This window comes from Pongo pygmaeus, chromosome X (genome assembly GCF_028885625.2).
Source record: "Pongo pygmaeus isolate AG05252 chromosome X, NHGRI_mPonPyg2-v2.0_pri, whole genome shotgun sequence".
Lineage (NCBI taxonomy): Eukaryota > Metazoa > Chordata > Mammalia > Primates > Hominidae > Pongo > Pongo pygmaeus.
This window is the reverse complement of record NC_072396.2, coordinates 100,543,222-100,562,897: the sequence shown is the minus strand read 5'-3', so window position 1 is coordinate 100,562,897 and position 19,676 is coordinate 100,543,222. Positions and strand designations below refer to the sequence as shown.

General features: G+C 37.8%; 1 pseudogene; it reads right to left on the bottom strand.

Moving 5' to 3' along the window:
* LOC129024147 (S-phase kinase-associated protein 2-like) overlaps window positions 1-16,281 on the bottom strand; it is a 30,925-nt pseudogene extending 14,644 nt beyond the window's left edge.
* Between the last annotated feature and the right edge of the window lie 3,395 nt (window positions 16,282-19,676).

Sequence of the window (19,676 nt, the reverse complement as noted above, 5' to 3'; positions counted from 1 at the left end):
CATCGGATAGGAGAAGAATTCCAGGAAATATTACCTTTATGTGTTACAATATAGAGGCAGTAGCCTTTTGTGAGGCATCTGTGACCTCACCTGTGGGAAGGAAAGGAATTATTAAAGCACCAAGCCCGATTAGATTCAATCTATGTTACTGTTATTTCTTCCAATTATTTGGCCAACTGATTTTAAAAATCTTTTATTTTGGCGTATCTAAATGTTGAGAAGTGACGTGTCTACTCCTTACAGATTTCTTTTGAGAAGGGTGCTGTTATACTCACCTGATCTTTCCTTTCAATGCCAAGGGAAACAAGATGATGGAGGAGGAGAATTCTCATACTGAACCAAGGGGATGGCCCATCCAAGCATGTGTTGGACATACTCCCAAAGCTTGACCATCTAGAAATGACAAAAATAAATGGATGACTGAATATACATATGATGATCACATTCAAAATAAAAACTGATGTCAATACTGGTGTCAGATAAAGTATAATTTAAGAACAAAAATTTAATAGGACAAAATAAGTTTATACTGATTAAAAACAACGAAGATATTTCAGTCATGCAATTTATGCACTAAAAGGTAACATCAAAATTCATTCAGCATATGATGATGATGTTAAAAATAAAAGAGAAATGGACAGAAATAGAATTGCAAAAGCTTAACATACCATCACAGCCTCTAATTATCGAGTAGATTAAGAACATGGAAATACGAGTACAGGAATATTCATTGCATTATAGTATGTAATGTCAGGAAATTGGAAATCTAAGTGTCCATCAAGACACTATTGGCTAAGTGTATTATAACCCATACAATAGACTATAATAAAGCCCTTAAAAATGTGTTGTCTCCACAATAACATAGAAAGGTGACTTTGCTATCTAGGTGAAATCAGAGTAAAATGTTTAAGATAATGCTATTTTTTTCATCTTCCATTCTCTAGCCTGAGGTAATGCTATTTTTGTAAATACAAAATATATTTAGTGGATGTATACACATATTATCTATGTAACTACATAGAGAAATGGTTGCTAGAAGTCAGCAAAAGTCTAAGAGAAACTGTCACTTTTTTACTCTCTATATATCTAAATCGTTGGCATTTCATATTGTGTGCTTGTATTTTATTTTAGTACGTTTAGAAAATAATTTATAAGAAAAAATTATAGACAACATGAGAAGAGCTATAACCATAGACTAAACTAAATCATAAGTACAGAAGAATTTTTCCCAGGAAATTCTCTTTGCAAGTTTACAGACAAATTCCCACACAAAGTAGTCTAGTCAAGATCATCAAAACGATTATAATCGCCTGGAGTGGACTTCAGTTTTTGTTTGCCATTTTTGGAAGAGTTTCTTGAGTATGTTTTGTGGCTGTCCAGCATCAGAACCTCCTTTTTATGTTTGAGGATTTCCTCAGAGTATGAGTATGGAGAGAAGGCAGGGCTTGGCTTCCACTACAGGAATTAAAAAGGCCAGATACTAATTATCTCTGCCTCCAAGCCTAGGTACATGACCTAGGCGAAACTTATCAGATTCTCTGATCAGGAGCTTGGAATCTAAAATAAAGAAGCAGGAATGGGGAAGACTTCCTTACCGTGGATGTTGACTGCAATATCCAGTATCTAATGGTAGCAATTCCAGTAGTGTACTCAACAGATGGTTTCAGTGGCATGAGGTAGGCTGTAGTGCTGAGCCCTATCCTCCTGTGGTTCTTGCATTCATACTGATCCCAGGTCTTTGATCTTTCTATGAATTCTATGAAATATCTGTCATTCTTCCAATAAACTCCATCTTTGTTTACGTTAACCACAATCATTTTCTGCTGCTTGAAATTAAGAACCCTGTCTGTATACCTACTCAATATATGTTATAGTCAGCATAACCCTGGTGACAAAATGTTAACAAGATACACCAAATTTGCTTATAGATGAAAAATATAAGTAGATTAAATTTGATATTACTGGAAATAATCTATCATAACTATATTGGGTTTATTTCAGAAATACAGAGCAATTTCCCAGACAAGCTATTTATATATAACATCAATAGATGAAGATAAATGAGTATCTCCATAGATGCTTTAGGTAAAATTTAATACTCATTCCTTCAATTCAAGAATAATTAATAATTAAGTACTTACTACATGACATATACTGAGTCAGGCACTGTGTTTTGTAGATGAATAAGACATAATCAATCACTTACCTCACGAAGGCTATGGACTAACAGAAAGACAAGTGAACATATGTAAAACATAATGTGTCGAACGCTTTCATAGAAGTTTGCACACATTACTCTGGTGGCACAGGTAAGTGACTCTACCAAGTTAAGAGGTTCAAGAAATGCTAAATGAATTGATGATTTTTGCTGTTTCCTGAGAAGTTTGCTTTACAGAAGAGACATTCCTTGATACTAGAAAGGATGAGAGAATAGATGAAAATGAAGCTATATTATGTGTGGCAGGAAAGGATAGAAGAGCAGATTGGATTGCCTAAAAACTTCCCTTCCCACTTTATTTTCTCATCATGGCTACCACCATTATCTAAGCCACTATAATATCTTGCCTAGTATCCTGAAATAGTTGCCTAACTCTTCTTTCTGTTTGTACTCTTTCTCTTTCTCCTTTCTAATTTATTCTTTGTATAGCTGAAAAAGTGAGCTTTAAGAACATAAATCAAGCCATACCACTCCGTACCAAAAACTCTTCAGTGGCTCTCTGTTGCTCTTAGCCTAAAATAAGATCATGCATTATCTGGCACCTACCCTTCCTTCAACCTCATTCATATCATTTTGTTTGTTTCTTAGTAAGTTCTAGTATCCATGCTTTTCATTTTGTCCTTGAACACATCAAACTTTTTCCTGCCTTTGGTCCTTTGGTTTACTGTTTCCCCACTATAACTTTCCCTTAACCCAGCAACCCCCTCCACTGCCTATGTGCTTTTATTTCTTGTCTCACTTTCATCTGTCAGGTCTAACCTCACATGTCATCTCCTCAGTAAGACCTTAACTGGTCATTCTCTCCCATTTACTCTTTGCCACTGTCTATTTTTATTATCATACAACTACAGTCTGTACATCTTCTGTTTGCTTGTTTATTTTTCTACATCTCCGTTAGAATGTAAACTCTCTGAGTGCAGGGACCTTGTCTGTCTTGCTCACCACTATGTCCCTACAACTCACACTACTGGCTGCCACATAGTAGCTTCTCAATATAAATATTTGTTGAATGAATTAACCTTTGCATTGCATAAAGACTTTGTAAATAATGCTAAAATACAAATGTCAAACTAGAAAAAATATTTACAACATGTAGTTGACCCTTGAACAACATGGGGGTCAGGGCAACTGATGCCCCGCACAGCCAAAAATCCATAGATAACTTTGATGCCCCCAAAACTTAACTACTAATAGCCTATTGTTGACCAGAAACCTTACCAATAACATAAACAGCCGATTAACACAAGTTTTGTATATTATATGCATTATATACCGTACTCTTACAATAAAGTAAACTAAAGAAAAGAAAATGTTATTAAAATCACAAGGAAGAGAAAATATATGTACTATTCATTAAGTAGAAGTGGATCATCATCAAGGTCTTCATCTTCATCATCTTTGCGTTGAGTAGGCTGTGGAGGGGTAGGAAGAAGGGTTGGTCTTACTGTCTCAGAAATGGCAGAGGCAAAAGAAAATCTGCCAGTTCAAACATGTTCAACATGGTCCCAGTTCAAATCCATGTTACTCAAGAGTCAACTGTATAAGCAATGTATGACATCTAGAGGGTTAATATTGGTATGCATGTAGAGCTGCTATATATCAACAAGTAAAAGAATAACAACCAAATCAGATATGCACAGAGGATATGAACAGATAATTCGTAGAAGAAGTACAAGCAGCTCCTACAAATACAGAAATTTCTTCACCTTGTTCATCATAAAAACATAATTTTAAAAAATTAGGTATTTTATACTATTAGACTGTCAAATATTGATGCAAATGTTAATATGGAGTGCTAATAATCTCATATGCTATTTATAAAAGTGTAGATTGGTACAATCTTTCTGGAAGGCAGTTTGATGTTATCTTTTAAATTCTTTTTTTTTATGCTTTAAGTTCTAGGGTACATGTGCACAATGTGCAGGTTTGTTACATATGTATACATGTGCCATGTTGGTGTGCTGCACCCAGTAACTCGTCATTTAGCATTAGGTGTATCTCCCAATGCTATTCCCTCCCCACTCCCCCTACCCCACGACAGGCCCCGGTGTGTGATGTTCCCCTTCCTGTGTCCATGTCTTCTCATTGTTCGATTCCCACCTATGAGTGAGAACATATGGTGTTTGGTTTTTTGTCCTTGTGATAGCTTGCTGAGAATGATGGTTTCCAGCTTTATGCAAGTCCCTACAAAGGACATGAACACATCCTTTTTTATGGCTGCATAGTATTCCATGGTGTATATGTGCCACATTTTCTTAATCCAGTCTATCATTGGTGGACATTTGGGTTGGTTCCAAGTCTTTGCTATTGTGAATAGTGCTGCAATAAACATAAATGTGCATGTGTCTTTATAGCAGCATGATTTATAATCCTTTGGGTATATACCCAGTAATGGGATGGCTGGATCAAATGGTATTTCTACTTCTAGATCCCTGAGGAATCGCCACACCAACTTCCACAATGGTTGAACTAGTTTACAGTCCCACCAACAGTGTAAAAGTGTTCCTATTTCTCCACATCCTCTCCAGCACCTGTTGTTTCCTGACTTTTTAGTGATCACCATTCTAAATGGTGTGAGATGGTATCTCACTGTGGTTTTGATTTGCATTTCTCTGATGGCCAGTGATGATGAGCATTTTTTCATGTGTTTTTTGGCTGCATAAATGTCTTCTTTTGAGAAGTGTCTGTTCATATCCTTTGCCCACTTTTTAATGGGGCTGTTTGTTTTTTTCTTGTAAATTTGCTGGAGTTCATTGTAGATTCTGGATATTAGCTCTTTGTCAGATGAGCAGGTTGCAAAAATTTTCTCCCATTCTGTAGGTTGCCTGTTCACTCTGATGGTAGTTTCTTTGCTGTGCAGAAGCTCTTTAATTTAATTAGGTCCCATTTGTCAATTTTGGCTTTCATTGCCATTGCTTTTGGTGCTTTAGACATGAAGTCCTTGCTCATGCCTATGTCCTGAATGGTATTGCCTAGGTTTTCTTCTAGAGCTTTTATGGTTTTAGGTCTAACATTTAAGTCTGTAATTTATCATGAATTAACTTTTGTGTAAGGTGTAAGGAAGGGATCCAATTTCAGCTTTCTACATATGGCTAGCCAGTTTTCTGAGCACCATTTAGTAAATAGGGAATCCTTTCCCCATTGCTTGCTTTTGTCAGGTTTGTCAAAGATCAGATGGTTGTAGATGTGTGGTATTATTTCTGAGGGTTCTGTTCTGTTCCATTGGTCTATATCTCTGTTTTGGTACCAGTACCATGCTGTTTTGGTTACTGTAGCCTTCTAGCATAGTTTGAAGTCATATAGCGTGATGCCTCCAGCTTTGTTCTTTTGGCTTAGGATTGTCTTGGCAATACGGGCCCTTTTTTGGTTCCATATGAAGTTTAAACTAGTTTTTTCCAATTCTGTGAAGAAAGTCATTGGTAACTTGATGGGGATGGCATTGAATTTATAAATTACCTTGGGCAGTATGGCCATTTTCATGATATTGATTCTTCCTACCCATGAGCATGGAATGTTCTTCCATTTGTTTGTGTCCTCTTTTATTTCATTGAGCAATGGTTTGTAGTTCTCCTTGAAGAGGTCCTTCACATTCCTTGTTAGTTGGATTCCTAGGTATTTTATTCTCTTTGAAGCAATTGTGAATAGGAGTTCACTCATGATTTGGTTATCTGTTCGTCTGTTATTGGTGTATAAGAATGCCTGTGATTTTTGCACATTGATTTTGTATCCTGAGACTTTGCTGAAGTTGCTTATCAGCTTAAGGAGATTTTTGGGCTGAGACGATGGGGTTTTCTAAATATACAATCATGTCATCTGCAAACAGGGACAATTTGACTTCCTCTTTTCCTAATTGAATACCCTTTCTTTCTTTCTCCTGCCTCATTGCCCTGGCCAGAACTTCCAACACTAAGTTGAATAGGAGTGGTGAGAGAGGGCATCCCTGTCTTGTGCCAGTTTTCAAAGGGAATGCTTCCAGTTTTTGTCCATTCAGTATGATATTGGCTGTGGGTTTCTCATGAATAGCTCTTATGATTTTGAGATAAGTCCCATCAATACCTAATTTATTGAGAGTTTTTAGGATGAAAGGCTGTTGAATTTTTCAAAGGTCTTTTCTGCATCCATTGAGATAATCATGTGGTTTTTGTCTTTGGTTCTGTTTATATGCTGGATTATGTTTATTGATTTGCATGTGTTGAACCAGCCTTGCATCCCAGGGATGAAGCCCACTTGATCATGGTGGATAAGCTTTTTGATGTGTTGCTGGATTCCGTTTGCCAGTATTTTATTGAGGATTTTTGCATCAATGTTCATCAGGGATATTGGTCTAAAATTCTCTTTTTTTGTTGTGTCTTTGCCAGGCTTTGGTATCAGGATGATGCTGGCCTCATAAAATGAGTTAGGGAGGATTCCCTCTTTTTCTATTGATTGGAATAGTTTCAGAAGAAATGGTACCAGCTCCTCCTTGTACCTCTGGTAGAATTCGACTGTGAATCCATCTGGTCCTGGACTTTTTTTGGTTGGTAAGCTATTAATTATTGCCTCAATTTCAGAGCCTGTTATTGGTCTATTCAGGGATTCAACTTCTTCCTGTTTTAGTCTTGGGAGGGTATATGTGTTGAGAAATTTATCCATTTCTTCTAGATTTTCTAGTTTATTTGTGTAGAGGTGTTTATAGTATTCTCTGATGGTAGTTTGTATTTCTGTGGGATCATTGGTGATATCCCCTTTATCATTTTTTATTGCATCTATTTGATTCTTCTCTCTTTTCTTCTTTATTAGTCTTGCTAGTGGCCTATCAATTTTGTTGACCTTTTCAAAAAACCAGCTCCTGGGTTCATTGATTTTTTGAAGGGTTTTTTGTGTCTCTATTTCCTTCAGTTCTGCTCTGATCTTAGTTATTTCTTGCCTTCTGCTAGCTTTTGAATGTGTTTGCTCTTGCTTCTCTAGTTCTTTTAATTGTGATGTTAACGTATCAATTTTAGATCTTTCCTGCTTTCTCTTGTGGGCATTTAGTGCTATAAATTTCCCTCTACACACGGCTTTGAATGTGTCCCAGAGATTCTGGTATGTTGTGTCTTTGTTCTCATTGATTTCAAAAAACATCTTTATTTCTGCCTTCATTTCGTTATGTACCCGGTAGTCATTCAGGAGCAGGTTGTTCAGTTTCCATGTAGTTGAGTGGTTTTGAGTGAATTTCTTAATCCTGAGTTCTAGTTTGATTGCACTGTGGCCTGAGAGACAGTTTGTTATAATTTCTGTTCTTTTACATTTGCTGAGGAGTGCTTTACTTCCAACTATGTGGTGAATTTTGGAATAGGTATGGTGTGGTGCTGAAAAGAATGTATATTCTGTTGATTTGGGGTGGAGAGTTCTGTAGATGTCTATTAGGTCCACTTGGTGCAGAGCTGAGTTCAATCCCTGGATATCCTTGTTAACTTTCTGTCTCATTGATCTGTCTAATGTTGACAGTGGGGTGTTAAAGTCTCCCATTATTATTGTGTGGGAGTCTAAGACTCTTTGTAGGTCACTAAGGCCTTGCTTTATGAATCTGGGTGCTCCTGTATTGCATGCATGTATATTTAGGATGGTTAGTTCTTCTTGTTGAATTGATCCCTTTACCATTATGTAATGGTCTTCTTTGTCTCTTTTGATCTTTGTTGGTTTAAAGTCTGTTTTATCAGAGACTAGGATAAACAACCTCTGCCTTTTTTTGTTTTGCATTTGCTTGGTAGATCTTCCTCCATCCCTGTATTTTGAGCCTATGTGTGTCTCTGCATGTGAGATGGGTTTCCTGAATACAGCACACTGATGGATCTTGACTCTTTATCCAATTTGCCAGTCTGTGTCTTTTAATTGGAGCATTTAGCCCAGTTACATTTAAGGTTAGTATTGTTATGTGTGAATTTGATCCTGTCATTATGATGTTAGCTGGTTATTTTGCTTGTTAGTTGATGCAGTTTCTTCCTAGCCTTGATCGTCTTTAAAATTTTGCATGTTTTTACAGTGGCTGGTACCGGTTGTTCCTTTCCATGTTTAGTGCTTCCTTCAGGAGCTCTTTTAGGGCAGGCCTGGTGGTGACAAATTCTCTCAGCATTTGCTTGTCTGTAGAGGATTTTATTTCTCCTTCGCTTATGAAGCTTAGTTTGGCTGGATATGAAATTCTAGGTTGAAAATTCTTTTCTTTAAGAATGTTGAATATTGGCCCCCCCTCTCTTCTGGCTTGTAGAGTTTCGGCCGATAGATCAGCTGTTAGTCTGATGGGCTTCCCTTTGTGGGTAACCCGCTCTGGCTGCCCTTAACATTTTTTCCTTCATTTCAACTTTGGTGAATCTGACATGTGTCTTGGAGTTGGTCTTCTCAAGGAGTATCTTTGTGGTGTTCTCTGTATTTCCTGAATTTGAATGTTGGCCTACCTTGCTAGGTTGGGGAAGTTCTCCTGGATAATATCCTGCAGAGTGTTTTCCAACTTGGTTCCATTCTCCCCATCACTTTCAGGTACACCAATGAGACGTAGATTTGGTCTTTTCACATAATCCCATATTTCTTGGAGTCTTGTTCATTTCTTTTTACTGTTTTTTCTCAAAACTTCTCTGCTCACTTCATTTCATTAATTTGATCTTCAATCACTGATACTCTTTCTTCCAGTTGATCGAATCGGCTACTGAGGCTTTTGCATTCGTCACGTAGTTCTCGTGCCATGGCTTTCAGCTCCATCATGTCATTAAGGACTTCTCTACACTGGTTAACACTAACAGTAGAAAGTTAGCCATTCGTCTAATCTTTTTTCTAGGTTTTTACCTTCTTTGCGATGGGTTCGAACTTCCTCCTTTAGCTCGGAGAAGTTTAATCCTCTGAAGACTTCTTCTCTCACCTCATCAACATCACTCTCTGTCCAGCTTTGTTCCATTTCTCATGAGAAGCTGCGTTCCTTTGGAGGGGGAGAGGCGCTCTGATTTTTAGAATTTTCAGCTTTTCTGCTCTGTTTTTTCCCCATCTTTGTGGTTTTATCTACCTTTGGTCTTTGATGATGGTGACGTACAGATGGGGTTTTGGTGTGGATGTCCTTTCTGTTAGTTTTCCTTCTAACAGTCAGGACCCTCAGCTTCAGGTCTGTTGGAGTTTGCTGGAGGTCCACTCCAGACCCTGTTTGCCTGGATATTAGCAGCGGAGGCTGCAGAACAGCAAATATTGCTGAACATCAAATGCTGCTGCCTGATCATTCCTCTGGAAGCTTCATCTCAGAGGGGTACCTGGCCATGTGGGTTGTTAGTCTGCCCCTACTAGGGGGTGCCTCCCAGTTAGGCTACTCAGGGGTCAGGGATCCACTTGAGGAGGCAGTCTGTCTGTTCTCAGATCTCAAGCTGCGTGCTGGGAGAACTACTCCTCTCTTTAAAGCTGTCAGACAGGGACATTTAACTCTGCAGAGGTTTCTGCTGCCTTTTGTTCACCTATGCCCTGCCCCCAGAGGTGGAGTCTACAGAGGCAGGCAGGCCTCCTTGAGCTGTGGTGGGCTCCACCCAGTTCAAGCTTTCTGGCCTCTTTCTTTACCTACTCAAGCCTCAGCAATGGCAGATGCCCACCCCCCAGCCTCGCTGCCGCCTTGCAGTTTGATCTCAGACTGCCGTGCTAGCAATGAATGAGGCACTTTGGGCGTGGGACCCTCCGAGCCAGGCACGGGATGTAATCTCCTGGTGTGCCATTTGCTAAGACCATTGGAAAAGCGCAGTATTAGGGTAGGAGTGACCCGATTTTTCAGGTGCCGTCTGTCGCTCCTTCCCTTGGCTAGGAAAGGGAATTCCCTGACCCGTTGCACTTCCCGGGTGAGGCGATGCCTCGCCCTGCTTTGGCTCATGCTCGGTGCACTGCACCCACTGTCCTGCACCTACTGTCTCACAAGCCCCAGTCAGATGAACCTGGTACCTCAGCTGGAAATGCAGAAATCACCTGTCTTCTGTGTCGCTCATGCTGGGAGCTGTAGACTGGAGCTGTACGTATTCAGCCATCTTGGAACTAAAACCTAAATTATTCCTACTTACCTTTTGATCCAGCATTTCCACTTTCAGGAATTTTTCCTACATAAATAAACAGAAAAGTTTAAGCACATACAATGTAGTTTTCTTTCATTGTGTGCATCATTAAGAGACTGGTCAACTATATTAGGGTGATTTATATGGTGTAATAATATCATAATAACCTGAAGCATTTCTATACGTAGTGGCTTGTAAGGATTCAGAATATAACCTTGAATGTCATCTTTGTGCTTTTTCTTCTTTTCTTTCACTTCCTGAACTTATTGACCCTTTCCCTAGTCAGTCAAAGCCACTTGCATGGCTTTGGAGATAAATTGGTGTAGTTACTGCAAGAATTCAAAGGAAAAGAGTTAATATACACTCTTTGTTGTATTACATTTTGTTTTTGTTTTATTACACTCTTTGTTTTATTACATTTTCTATAGACAAGGCTATAGAAAAACAAAATGGAAGGCCCTCTGGAAAGCAGAACATAGAGTTCATGACAATATAAAATTTGAAAGGAAAATAAAAGGAGAAAAAACCCTGTCTACTCACTCTATCCCTGATCCTGAGAAGAGATTAGATTAAAGTCACCTGGGCAGGAGGAAGTATAGGTGTGTGTGGGGAAGGGGGCAAAGGACACGTCCTTAGAGGTGGTTATAAGCTAGACACAGAAAGACTAGACATAGAGGAATATGGATGACAGGAGGGAAGCGGTATTGAGGGACACCAACTACTCTATTGGTACCACTGTCAGGGTGCCAAATGAAAGCTGAATTGATACCAGCAAAAATTCACTATTAGTCAAGAGAGTAAATGGCTATGCTAAGGACCATAATTATGTCATTTTTTATCTATGAGACAAAATTTTGCTTTAAGATCTGCCTGTGGTCCTCACTGATCCTCATCCAGTAGAAGCAGGCACTGAGGTTTTCTGGGTCCCATCTAAACTACTCCTTGTGAATGCTTTTCCTTGGCAATAGCCCAAGACTCTTGTAAGACCCCAAAACAGAGGATGATCGTGATATAGTAGGGAAAGCCTTATTACTGGTTCTTCAGTGGGACTGGGCAGTAAATGATAGAGAAATCCATTTTTGTGATAGATGAGAAATAGATATATAGCTAGCTAGAGAGATATATATACCAAACTCCTAACAGTGAATGAGATAGAGTGGAGTGATTTAATTCTACTCTGTTCTATATATTTCTGTCTTCTTTGAGTTTTTTTTAATAATAAGTGTATATTACTTTTATAATAAAAAGTTTCCTCTCATAAAGAGCAGACAAGTCTACAAGATAATGCAAATGTTGCATTTTATCTGACTTGTTAATAAGGAGAATAAATTAGGCATTCCTTCAGAAGCACTTAATGTCTACAGCAATTATTTATGAATGTCAGTGCATATAGAATGCTCAGTCACTTGGAGCCAGGACACCTTTAAAACTAACCAGGGTTCAGTAGAAAGCAACTATCTACTCCAAGATATGTTTACCAAATGTGTATCAGTACAACTCTCTCAGCTTCCCATCCTTGAGGCCCATATGTCTGTGGCTATATTTTTCTCACATGTTTTTGCCGTGGGCATTTTGGGGACTTCAGCTTCCACCCACGAAAAATATCTACTATGGGACTTGCCTTCCTTTCATAAACAACTAGAAGGATGCACAAAATATATGAAACAACACTTTTCAGATATTGGACTGTAGGCTGTACAGGCGTTTGATCCCTGAGAGGAGGAAAGTAAATGAGGGGAGACCTACAACCACCTTAACTTTCTGGTAGAAACACTTTTCTGACAGTGGCACAGGGAGAGGGAATCTCACTAAAATGAGGAAATAGAGATCAGGATTACAGGAGGCCAGTGCAACTAGAATTTTTGAGGCAGAATACTGGATAGAAGGAAGCTACGTAGAGAAATGGCTCCAGAAATCTACACAGGAGTCTCAAGTCTTTGGCTGAAACCAATCTGTGCATATGTTGAGTGAAAATCCATCAGGTTGGTCAAAGAACAACTCTTAGGAAAAGAATAATTACCAGGAAGCTGTAAGCCAAATAGTTTCAAGAGTTCACACAGGGCTGGGAATCATTTTGGCTCCTGCTGGCCAGAAGAGAGAGACATTGTTGAATATCCAGGGCGTTCAGCGGAGATCCCAGATCATACTTTAGTAATGGGGCTAAAAAAATGCTTAAAAACAAGCCTCAAAAGCAAAGATGATTTTCGTCTTACTTTACTGCCTGCCAGAATAAAGTCCTATGCTCTTTAAAGGAATACTATAAAATTCAGCCTTCTACACCATAAAATTCATAATGTCCACCATCCAGTAAAATAATTACTTGACATAAGAAGAAGCAAAAAAATGTGACCCATAAGCAGAAGAAAACAAGCCCTGAAATGAGAGATGATGGAATTTCTAAACATTATATAAGTAGAACATTAAATAATTAGGAATAAAAATGAAAAATAATTGGACACTTCTTGTTGGAGTTATTCTCATTCTTATTAAATTAATGAGGACATGAAAACTGCTATGGTATACATATTCCATACATGTAAGGAGGTTTAAAAAAGCTATGAGCATAATGAGAAGAGAAATGATAGGTGCAAGAGACCTAATGGAAGTGTTGTTGTGATGAAATATACAATGTCTGAAATGAAATTGGATGGAATTAACAACATAGACATGGCAGAAGAAAAGATTAATGAACTTGAAGACATAGCAGTAAAACTATGCAAATTGAAGCATAGAGTGGAAAATAAACCCTTAAAAAAGCAAAAGATGCCTCAGTGACTATATCAAGTAATCACCATATCAGGCAGTCTAACATACTTGTAAGTGGAGTCCTAAAAGACTGAAGATGGAAGAAAACATATTTGAAAAAAGAATAGCCAAGTGCTTTTCAAATTTGATAAAAACTACAAATGCACATATCTGGGAAGCTCAACAAACTCACAGGAGGAAAAATAAAGTGGCCGTTTATGTTTGTTTTACTGTTCCCCGAATCCTGGCTTCTGAACTGGCTTTTATTCTGATTCCTTAGCTCTATTCTTCCTTGTTTCTGGCTCCCTGATCTATTTTCTTTTCTGATTTCTCAAAACTGATTGCCATCTGGGCCAAAGCAATGATAATGTCCATGTTGACAAAGGGGAAGGGTTGTAAATTAGTAAAATCCTCCTTTGAATACCCTGGAACTCTCTCCTTAGGTAGGAAGTTTCTGTAATCTCTACCTGCCACCATGTCATGTTGGACTTTGGCACTTGAGCCAAGTCCCTTGGGCCTTGTAACTTTGTGTTTTTAGGTTTCTTTTATAGTATGTCTGGTAAGATTACTATTCTAATGTTAGTGAAATGTTCTGAATAATAAGAACTGTGTCTATAATTATTTCCATTCCCGAAATGTCTATTCAGTGCCTTGCACATAAGTCAATCAATAAATATATGCTTATTGACTGATTAGACCAGTGGTGGCCTTCAAACTCCAGCATGCATCAGAATCATGTGGAAGGTTGATAAATCACAGATTGTCAGGCCTCATCCCTAGAGTTTATGATTCATTACATCTTGGGTGAGGCCTAATAAGTCGCAGTTCTAACAAGTTCCCAGGTAATGCTGATGTTGCTTGTCCTTGAACCACATATTAACAATTACTGGTTTAGACTATATTTGTGAAATTCAGCTATTGAGAAATCCTATGTGTATTTTAAGCCTCTCTTTAAATCCTACCTCTTCCATATAAAAATTCCTTCTCTCAGAATAATAGCTCTTCTTTCTAACATATATTTTGTATCCCTTCTATATCTCTTATAGTATTTATCATAGTCTTTATTATTTATAAGTTGTTTATGTAATGTGTTTATCTTGAATACTAGATTGTTTTAGAAGGTAGAAGCCAATTTTGAAGCCATGCACAACTATGTCAATGCTCAGTAAATGTGTGTTGATATTAATAGTGAACAAATAAATAACTGCATAGTAGAGACTGGCTGCAGTACTAGTTCTTCAAAAGCTAGACCAGGCTGGGCATGGTGGCTCATTCCTGTAATCTCAGCACTTTGGGAGGTCAAGGTGGAGGATTGCTTGAGGCTAAGAGTTTGAGAGCAGGCTGGGCAACATAGCAAGATCCTTGTCTCTACAAAAAACAAAAAAAAATGTTAAAAGCTGGAACAATTAGCAATTGCTATTTTTCCAAATATGTACCATAATGTGTATATTCCTATACAGAGAAAATAAATTGCTTATTATACAATAAACAGCTAGGTAATGGAAGTGGACATAGAATTAAAAAAAACATCAGTTCCTGCTACTTTATATGTACCAGGTCAGTGAAGTATTAGATTTTGTGACCCTGAATTAAGAATAACTCCAACACAAGATGTTTAATTATTCTTCACTTTTACTCTTAATTATGATTAGTGGCATATTCTAACTGCTGGGAAAGGCCCAATATTCCTTCAACAGCTCCATCTTGTAGAAGGAACAACTCTCTAATGAGGGTAAAGAACAAGAGCTAGAGTTTTAGGTGTAAGAAACAAAGAAGTAAAAGTTCAAGCTTCAGGTGTGCTCTTATATGAGACGTGTGATATGAGCCTCCTCCATATTGACAGCCCACTCATACTCCTTTTTTTGGTAAAACCAAGTGTACTTAAGGTTAGTGTCTAGGGCACAGGAGGCAGTTTTAAGCAAGTTCTACTCTAGGTTTTTCATGGAAGATGTTCTGTTTGTCCATCTCCTCACTATCTGGGTAAGACCTGAGGGTGGAGGGAAGAGAAATGTCAAGACTGTGGAGTGATCCTGAGAAAAAAGGCCAAGAAGTCACTCTTCTTACCTCTAGTCTGGGTCATAGTCTAGGATGGAGGTTGGATATATAAAGAGCCATCTTCATTCACAAGTGGTCCAACTCAATTTAACCTGAGGCTATATAGAGATTTAAGGCCACAGCTCTAGCTAGAATGCAGTGTACGCTTGTCCAGTGCATCCTCTGTGCAATATATATGCCTTAGGAGCCTCCTACAGGAGCAAGCGCCATGATGGAACCTGAAGAGTTTAAGATTTGAGATCCCAGTCATCTCTCTTCTGATAAGTGCTATGACAAACATATGTGTCCTATGATATATCTGATTATGAATATCTCAATAGATAATTTCTTTGTGAAAATGAAATAGTATCATTACTTTTAATTGAACAAGAAAATTGTTAGTAGGATTCATTTTCTCTTTTTAAAAGAAAATTTGATGGCCATGCTATTTCTGTTACAAAGCCTGAGTTTTGCAGTAGGTATTATAAATATCACAGTAACAAACTGGATTGTTTATCCTAGTATAGGTTACCTATTATTTTATTCTCCTAGACCAGGGGACCCCAACCCACAGGCCACCAACGGATCCTGTCAGATCAGCTGCAGCATTAGATTCTCATAGGAGTAGGAACCCTATTGTGAACTGCGCATGCGAGGGATCTAGATGGCGTGCTCCTTGTGAGAATCTAACTAATAATGCCTGATGATCTGAAGTGTAATGGATTCAAGCCCCCACCGTCCTCCTTCTGAGGAAAAATTGTCTTCCCCAAAACTGGTCCCTGGTGCCAAAAAGGTGGGAGACCGCTGTCCTAGAGGACACAGTTCTTCTTTAAAGTCACCATTTCTGTAAGTTCTTTACCAGTCATTGTGTTGGTATCATGAAGAGTTAGTTTATCATTAGTGCCAGCTTATCAATAAAATCATTTTCATGGGCAAGTGTAAATGATTCTATATTACTGTAAAAGAGCACAGTTGGAATAAATTTTAACCACATTTCTTTTATGCTGAAATGGAAGGTTATTTTCTCAGGTCTTCACTCACACTGAACTATTAAAAGTGTATTCTAATAAGCTACATTCAACTTTTAAAATATGCCATCTTTATTGGTTTCCTTCTATCCTCCATTTCATTTACTGATCTGCATTTCTGTTGATGCCAGCATCCTCTAATAATGCCATGACTTGCTCAGCAAAATCCTACCACTTCTGGCGACTGACCAAGCTTACACAATGTGCTTTCACATAAAAGCTTCCTCATTGCGGACTGCTATGTGAACTATTTTGGTAGGGATTTTATAATGCTGCTTTGTAATTAAATGAATGAAAATTAAGGATCCGATTTCAAATTAGCTTGTACAAAGTCATTATCTATCATTCTGACCACAAAAGGCTATATATCATTTGAATAATATGCTAGTGGGAAAGGCATGTCACTTATCCTAAGTCTTAATAGTGTATTCATATTTGAACATAGTCTAATTATATTTAATAAAACGTAGGAATATATATATAAATCATAAATCGCTTATGAAGATTCATTTCTTAAACTAAGATAGCTTGTACAAGCTTCCATGTAATTTACTAAATAAAAATACTACTCTAATTTAACCTAAAGCATTTGGAATGAGCTCATCATCATGTATTTTGAGGGAGACATATTTCTGAAGGTTTAAAAATGTTTAGTGAAGACGTTGACATTTTTAAAATCGAGAGAACTCAAGTGTGCTTATGTTTGACTATTCTTTCTAATAAAAATACTGAAAAGCAATTAATCTTTCATGGATATAAATATAAAGTGAATCACTTTTCTAAAACAGATAATGTGTAATGTGAACAGAGACCCAAAACACATGCTTCTTGATACCTTCCATAAAATAACATAGTATCTTCTTTTGTATAATGTTTTCTAGGCATAAATTAAAAGTAGCTGGGTGTCTATCACAGACAATTATCCAAATGTTGATTTTGAAAATCCATTAATATATACAATAAATATTATATAGTGTTTACTTTTCACTGCCAAATGAGTGGGATCTGCATTAGCACTGGGTCATAAGTCCAGAAGTTTCTTTTTGCCATGGGTGTGTGTGCCCATACACACACTTGCACACACAGAATGAGAGAAGTTCTTGACAACTGAAAAGAATTCACCAGTGATCAGTCACTGGTGTCAGGAGTAAGAGGTAGTTAAGGGAGTGCTGGTAAATCCTACCTCCCACGCACACTCTTCTGACAACTGGAATGTGATCCCAGTAGAATGAAAAGGAAGCAAATGTGTCAACTATAATGACAGTAAAATTAATGCCTGAAGGAGTAGCTCAGCCTCTCTGTCACCTGGCCCAGCTGATCATGTAGTTGCTCCGTTTGTATTGACAAGTATAGTGTGTCTATCTGCATTTATATCTAGGAAGTTGTGTGGTTTCACAGACTTGGATATATTCACATCTGTTTTAGAAACAATTTTATTGAGACTATATAATAATGACCATAATTAGAATATTAAAATTTGGTTATGTTATTATATTCCAAACATAGGGAACTTTGGTCATCAGCTTATAATACAAATACACTTGGAATCCACTTATTAAATGTTCAGATTCAGAACTCAAGTAAATCTATGCCCTTTAGAAAAGTATAACTTTTATGTTGGAAAGTAAGAAAAAAAATCACAATTAAGCAATTATAGAATCCACTAATGTCAACAGATTTCCATTATATCATAGAACCTATATTCTTCTTCTTATTATTATTATCATACTTTAAGTTTTAGGGTACATGTGTACAATGTTCAGGTTTGTTACATATGTATACATGTGCCATGTTGGTGTGCTGCACCCATTAACTCGTCATTTAGCATTAGGTATATCTCCTAATGTTATCCCTCCCCCCTCCCCCTACCCCACAACAGTCCCTGGTGTGTGATGTTCCCCTTCCTGTGTCCATGTGTTCTCATTGTTCAATTCCCACCTATCAGTGAGAACATGTGGTGTTTGGTTTTTTGTCCTTGTGATAGTTTGCTGAGAATTATGGTTTCCAGCTTCATCCATGTCCCTACAAAGGACATGAACTCATCCTTTTTAATGGCTGCATAGTATTCCATGGTGTATATGTGCCACATTTTCTTAATCCAGTCTATCATTGTTGGACATTTGGGTTGGTTCCAAGTCTTTGCTATTGTGAATAGTGCTGCAATAAACATACGTGCGCATGTGTCTTTATAGCAGCATGATTTATAATCCTTTGGGTATATACCCAGTAATGGGATGGCTGGGTCAAATGGTATTTCTAGTTCTAGATCCCTGAGGAATCGCCACACCGACTTCCACAATGGTTGAACTAGTTTACAGTCCCACCAACAGTGTAAAAGTGTTCCTATTTCTCCACATCCTCTCCAGCACCTGTTGTTTCCTGACTTTTTAGTGATCACCATTCTAAATGGTGTGAGATGGTATCTCATTGTGGTTTTGATTTGCATTTCTCTGATGGCCAGTGATGATGAGCATTTTTTCATGTGTTTTTTGGCTGCATAAATGTCTTCTTTTGAGAAGTGTCTGTTCATATCCTTCACCCACTTTTTAATGGGATTGTTTGTTTTTTTCTTGTAAATTTGTTGGAGTTCATTGTAGATTCTGGATATTAGCCCTTTGTCAGATGAGTAGGTTGCAAAAATTTTCTCCCATTCTGTAGGTTGCCTGTTCATTCTGATGGTAGTTTCTTTTGCTGTGCAGAAGCTCTTTAGTTAATTAGATCCCATTTGTCAATTTTGGCTTTTGTTGCCATTGCTTTTGGCGTTTTAAACATGAAGTCCTTGCCCATGCCTATGTCCTGAATGGTATTGCCTAGGTTTTCTTCTAGGGTTTTTATGGTTTTAGGTCTAACATTTAAGTCTTTAATCCATCTTGGATTAATTTTTGTATAAGGTGTAAGGAAGGGATCCAGTTTCAGCTTTCTACATATGGCTAGCCAGTTTTCCAAGCACCATTTATTAAATAGGGAATCCTTTCTCCATTTCTTGTTTTTGTCAGGTTTGTCAAAGATCAGATAGTTGTAGATATGCAGCGTTATTTCTGAGGCCTCTGTTCTGTTCCATTGGTCTATATCTCTGTTTTGGTACCAGTACCATGCTGTTTTGGTTACTGTAGCCTTCTAGTATAGTTTGAAGTCAGGTAGCATGATGCCTCCAGCTTTGTTCTTTTGGCTTAGGATTGACTTGGCAATGCGGGCTCTTTTTTGGTTCCATATGAACTTTAAAGTAGTTTTTTCCTATTCTGTGAAGAAAGTGATTGGTAGCTTGAGGGGGATGGCATTGAATCTATAAATTACCTTGGGCAGTATGGCCATTTTCACGATATTGATTCTTCCTACCCATGAGCATGGAATGCTCTTCCATTTGTTTGTATCCTCTTTTATTTCCTTGAGCAGTGGTTTGTAGTTCTCCTTGAAGAGGTCCTTCACATTCCTTGTCAGTTGGATTGCTAGGTATTTTGTTCTCTTTGAAGCAATTGTGAATGGGAGTTCACTCAGGATTTGGTTCTCTGTCTGTTATTGGTGTATAAGAATGCTTGTGATGTTTGCACATTGATTTTGTATCCTGAGACTTTGCTGAAGTTGCTTATCAGCTTAAGGAGATTTTGGGCTGAGATGATGGGGTTT